We start from the raw sequence: 6,226 nt of genomic DNA, 5'->3' as shown, positions 1-6,226 counted from the left end.
CTTTAGATATTCATGTTATGATGATATAGGCTTTACTCAATTTTGTTCCGAAGGAATAACTATTCTGGCCATAAATACTGTTACTTAAAAAGTTTTCTTTTTTTTCAACTTTTTAATTATTTCGAATTTGGAACACATATTTTACACGTATTTTTAAAACTTTCAATTTCGATTTTGCGCCATTTCTCATATTTTATCGTGTTCATTATCAAATAACAATATGGAACGGGGTGGTAAAGAAATTAAGATAGCAGTGATTGCCTGGCACTAAGTGGGTATGGTGCCGTCGGTTATATTCCAGACACTTCAAAAGCTTGGTAGCGGCCGTATGTTCGTATATCGTACTATCAACAGATACAACAACACTTCGTCTATCGAAATTCAGAAAAGATCGGGGTGGCCGTGTGCTGTTAGACAAAGGCTGTTAAAGCCGAAACCCCATTAGGAGGAAAAAAATCTTATTGCGACAAATGAAGATTTCCTCTGTCGCGTGTTATAAAACAAAACCTGAAGTTTGGTGCTTATCGTCGAAATACAAGGCATGCTCTAATCATTTTTTACAATTAAAGACAGTGGATCGATCAAAACGCCTCGTGTCCTGATATATACTTAGATATTTTCAGGTGAAAAGCTTTCAATATCAATATGCTTTAAATATCCCCTTTACCGATGGAAAAGAAATTGCTTAAGTAGGGAAAGGTACAACGTGGTCATCGTCGTTTCGTGTGGCATGTCGTATCTAGCAGTCACAAATGTACAATTTTGTGAAAAAGGAGAGCAACTTTAGCTAAAGTGTATGTAAGTTACAGACCTGGATCATGTTGCATAACCTCTCAGCAATACACTTTAAAATTACACCGTAGGCTTGCCAGCAGGATTTTGACTATAAGGGCTGACGACTGGCCCTCATCTAGCATGGTCAGTTTAAAAGGCCATGTTTTCTGCTCTAAACGCCACGGCGACATTGAGTCTCTTAAAAAAAATTTTGAGGCAGCGTGAATCCATTGATTCGTGGCCAAACAGATGAAAGGCCTATATGAAAGCCAAAATTGGCCATTTCGAATAGAATATTGTTTTATAAATTTTATAATATTACATTCGGTACTTCATTTAAAAAAAGCATTTTCATTTGTAACAAAACTTATGGCTGGACTAGGTATACGTGATCTCTTATAGTTTGTTGAAGTAGGTATTTTTTTTAACTGTTCTGAGTGTGTCAGTTCAATGAGCTTGTTACTCAAATTTTCATATATACCTACTGTTGAATGCCTATCTACTAACGTACATAATATGAAAACAAAGCAATATCTAAGCAGCGTGACACTAAATAAGGTTAGAAACGATTTTAAAATTATCTATCGTCTACAAGCGAAATCTTATAAATTCCGACTTATGTACTTGTAGACAATGTCGAAAGATCGCTACAACTATTCGGGCACCCATAATGGGCCCCACATTCACCTCTATGGCTGTATAAGGTATGATGATATGTAGTAATTTATGCATAACCACCGTTTGTAAAACGTTATAATAAATTATAGTTATGTTATGACAAAAGCTCGCAGCCGTACGCACCTATGCATAGTTTGTTGGTACTTAAAGCTTTAGGTATCTATGTAGTAGAGGGTGGTCTGATTAAAATTACCTTACTAACCTAACATATTATCGTAGTTTATGATTTTATGATATGCATCACATAATACACCCATTTAGCTCTAGATGTGAGCTGACCTGACCTGAATTTTAGACAAGAGTTTACTATATAAATAATATATTGCAATATTTAGCATGTTGTTCATTCTGTACAAATACAATTCTGAACAAACAAATTTTGAATTCCTTATGTATATTATTGGAGGTACTTTAAGTTTAAAAGTTCTTCATGGTAATGATATTTTACTTGATAGATTATTTGTTAACTATGCATCAAAATCAAATATAATCTATACTTATTGATTTTTAAACATAATTTAGGTTTTTTTCACAAAGACGGAAAAATTCACATGTCGTTTACAATATTCCGTTATTCGAATGGACAGTGATAATAATTTAGGTAACACTAGGTGTCGGCATCTATTCATTACTTGTGGGTACAGCTGCAGTAGTCAGCCGCGCATGCGCGACATTTTCGGCCTAGTTTTCGAACGGGGCCGGTGTGTGTGTGTGTGTGCATCCGTGTATGATAACAGGTCTCCTCTGTATGGGTTTGGCACGTTGAACGTGGACGCGCCTCTCGACCTACATTCGTATAAACCCCGTTTATATCGACGTCCTAGCTGAAGAATACCGCTCCGAGATAAATATATTAACCTGGATGTGAGCTCTGTGAGGCGATTATTTTGTTCTAAAAACATTAAATCAGCTAATATTGAAATATAGGAATCCACTGATTTTAGTAATAATAATATTCTATAATACGCTAAAATTACTATTTTGTACCTACTTCTTTCTACGACTTTTTGACCTTTAATTTAAGGTGGCATTAATCTAATTATCAAGCAAATATGTTCAACTGAATATACGTGAAACTATTTTCTATTGTATTTCATTTTGGTTTAGAATAGCTTTATACTGCCACCCAGTTTCTTCGATTCAACGGGTTCTGGTTTCGGATTTAACAACGATAACTAACTTTGGGGAATTCAAACAAAATGACGATGACGAGACGTCGACGACATTGACGTAAAGTATAATTAACTACGATGATTGAAATTGAATATGAGCAAATGGGAGTTACTTGGTACTGATAGATGTCATTTATTTTTTGTTTAAATTGATGAGATTTAGAACCTAATCTGACCAAAAATATATTGCATTTTGAGATACGGGACACAGCTCGGGCCTTTCTTTTTCCTTACACTTGTTCTAAGCTTGTAATTATGTAAAATTATTTCAAAATTTGTACGTTAATGCTTCATTAATGTGTTGAGCTTCCTTCTTATAAGACACGTCTGGGTCCTGGGGTAACTGGAATAAAATCATAATCCATTGAATAAAGTTATCTTCGAAACCTGTGTGACTTGAATTTCTTCTTTTTGAATAATCGTTAGTATTGTACAGGAATTGTATAGATATTAATGCTGAATATTCGAACATATTTATAGTTCAGAATACAATTTATATAAAATATTATTTTGTTAAAGGGAAATATGTTCAAATATGTATACTGAGTACCAATGTTTTTTTACAATAGATACCGTCTATTGGAAAAGGTTAACTAAACATATACATAGTACATACTAAGTACAATGAAACTTTATTAAAAGACAATACGATGTGAGGACAAGTTCTGTAAAACATATTAACAATCACACAAATGTATAAAAAAACGCATATTTGATGTAGCTCGTGGCTACGTTGGAAGTATGCATCGGTCGCGTAGCCCGTAGCCCGCAGGCCAACCGGGAGATCACCTAGTTTCATGACCCCCTACCCCACCCCCTGAGGGAAAAACGAGGCCCCGTGACCCATTTATTTTCTGCTTTGCGTAAGCCCCCGTCCTTGGCGTGTTTGTTAAATATTAAACCGGTTCCTTTACAGAAAAATCATAGGAGAAATTATAAAGCTTTTTAACATGGCAAGTATAAAAATACTATCACTTTTCTAAGAAGCTTGCGTGGCAAGATTTGTTAGAAAGTTTAGGTTACTGTTTAATTTATAGTAAGATGCAATTATGGAAATAACTTGATATACCTTTATATAGCTCCATTTCCGGTTTCAATATAGAAACCGGAATCACTTGTTGTAAAGGTTCAATTTTCTTTCAGATATTTAATAGCAACATTGTTGTCATTCCTCTAAAGTATTTCTGCCTTTATTTTGTTTATCATTTACTTTAAGTGATTATTTTACACCCGAAACAGTTGTCACCCGGAATCGAATCGGTATTGTCAAAGTACGTATACGATATGAAATTGCATGCAAATGCAGGTCAGATGAATAAGGATTAGGCATTTTTCTACTACCTAAAATTTGCTTGTTATACTGATACTAATACATAATTGCTAATAAAATGAATATCCAAACAATAATATCACAATAGCCTTTCAACATAATCGGCTTACCATCTTAACTTAGAACATCGTCTTCTTAAGTAAAGATTTTTATATTGGGCACAAGGGAAAGTGCCAAAAATCTGACGCGCTAAAAATTTGGAATGTAGATACTTTCCATTTCCATTCGGCCCGTGCACAAAGGAAATCTTTTTAAAGAATGTACTTTATATTTTTTACTAAATAAATTATTTGACAACGTAGATACACATATTTTATACTAAGCGCTGATACTCAATCTGTATCTTACCCAAGACTTATATTCACGGGGAAAAGAAGTTTCTATTACCCGTACCAGCCAATATGCAATTTAGACGGCTAACAGCATCTCAGGACCTCAGTACCGCACACACAATGCAAGCCCCGACACAGAATTTCATAAAGGATTTTTCTTCCTTTTTTAATACATTATTTGTTATTATATTGTGTAGTTATTTAATACAGTAACAGAGGTGTGTACCTCTTATGATTTCTAAATGAACGCGTCACGCACACAGCTTAGTGACGTCACCATGAAATTCACTAAAAGTGAAAGTGAAGCATAAGATTAATAATAATTTGAAAAATACACGTTATTATTATAAAAATTAATGTCTAGACAAAATGGGGCAGGTTATAATATAGGAATATTTATTTTGTAAAAGTTAATAACTAAACTTCCCTCAATTCAGGGTTTGCGGGCGATTTCTGAGTTTGTTTTATTGATAATTTTAAGTGTCCAAGCTGGAATAACTATACCATAAACCATTTGTCTGTTACGCTAATTACAATATTAGAAATGGAAATAGTAGAACATCGCTATTTAAATGTTTATATTGATAAATATACATAATGTTAACAGTTTCTTATAACGAAACATAATTATCATGCCCGCTAATAGATAAAGACTAGAGAAAATTTTGGTACTAAAAGAGTGTAAAGTCATCTAACATCACCTTTTATACTAATTACCTATTCAATATCAAATGTTTAGTCTCTTTTCCTATATTGGCTCTAAATTGGGAAAAAGTCCCCTTATTTTCTAAAGAAGGTAAGATGTATATACATAAGTCAATGTATCAATCATATGCTTAAAAATTTCAACATTTTTATGTTTAGTTCAAACAAAAAAAATAAAAATAAACCGTGATAGTTTGTTGTACGAATACAACATTTAAAAATAATTATGTAAGGAAAGTGAATTGAAAATATTTATAACATGAAACCAAAGTTTTCCCACAACTCGTATTCTCTCACAACTCCTTCTGCTATTTCTCTCTAAAATTAGGTTACTTGGCTCGCAGTGGGCCCATTTCACTCGCGACAAAATTTTCTCAACTCTAACGCAACCGCTCCAAATGACGCTTGAACGGTGTTCCTCTATAGATAAGGTCCCTTTCGTCTAAGGAGACCGACAAAACGGTTGGTTTCTATCAGTACACCAAAGGCGTACTTATGCCACTTTGCTTGTCGGCTTGTGAATTTTAGGTAGAGGGGCAGCGGGGTAAGAACTCAGAAGTTCCTACGCCCATACGTATAGCCGTATAGAGCTCAATGCGGCACCGCTCTGCGTCGACGTGAATTCATGCGCCAGCGTAGTAGCTTCGCCATCAGTAATAAATATAACCACCCCAAAGATCACTGTTGAGATAGAATCACACACCGAAAGCCGAGCAACATGCGAGTACGAGGTAAGTGACGCTAAGCGAATTTTTTCTGCGATTTTCTTTTAAGAGCTAGCGATAATTTTACGGTACGGGTTATCAGTTTGTTATCAGTCCTCGTGTATGTTTCTAAATACGTCATTCGTTCGCCGACCAATCGCGTTCGTCTAACGTAATTGTGTTACCTAGATTAACCACAAAGAACTCGCAATATTTTGAGGAACTTACCAACTTGTTTTATTTTGTTTTATATACTTATAATATTTAATGTACACATTAATTATCCATAAAATAACTTAGTATGTATTATGTTTTTGGACTCATAATTTTTTACCTACCCATGTCAAATCATCGGAGTTCTAGGAATTTCTTGAGCAGGTAGTCCTGTATTTAGAGGTGGTACTTATTGGGGTTGTGGGCGGAGCTGGGAATTCACTTTAGATTTTTTCTATATTATGTATAGAATATACACACCAATCAATAAACCTTTAAGTTTTTGTTTTTGTTAGGAATGATTCTCATTCATATATT

This window comes from Pieris rapae, chromosome Z, assembly GCF_905147795.1.
Source record: "Pieris rapae chromosome Z, ilPieRapa1.1, whole genome shotgun sequence".
Classification (NCBI taxonomy): Eukaryota; Metazoa; Arthropoda; class Insecta; order Lepidoptera; family Pieridae; genus Pieris; species Pieris rapae.
The sequence above is the reverse complement of the archived record's forward strand: the minus strand, read 5'-3'. Positions refer to the sequence as shown.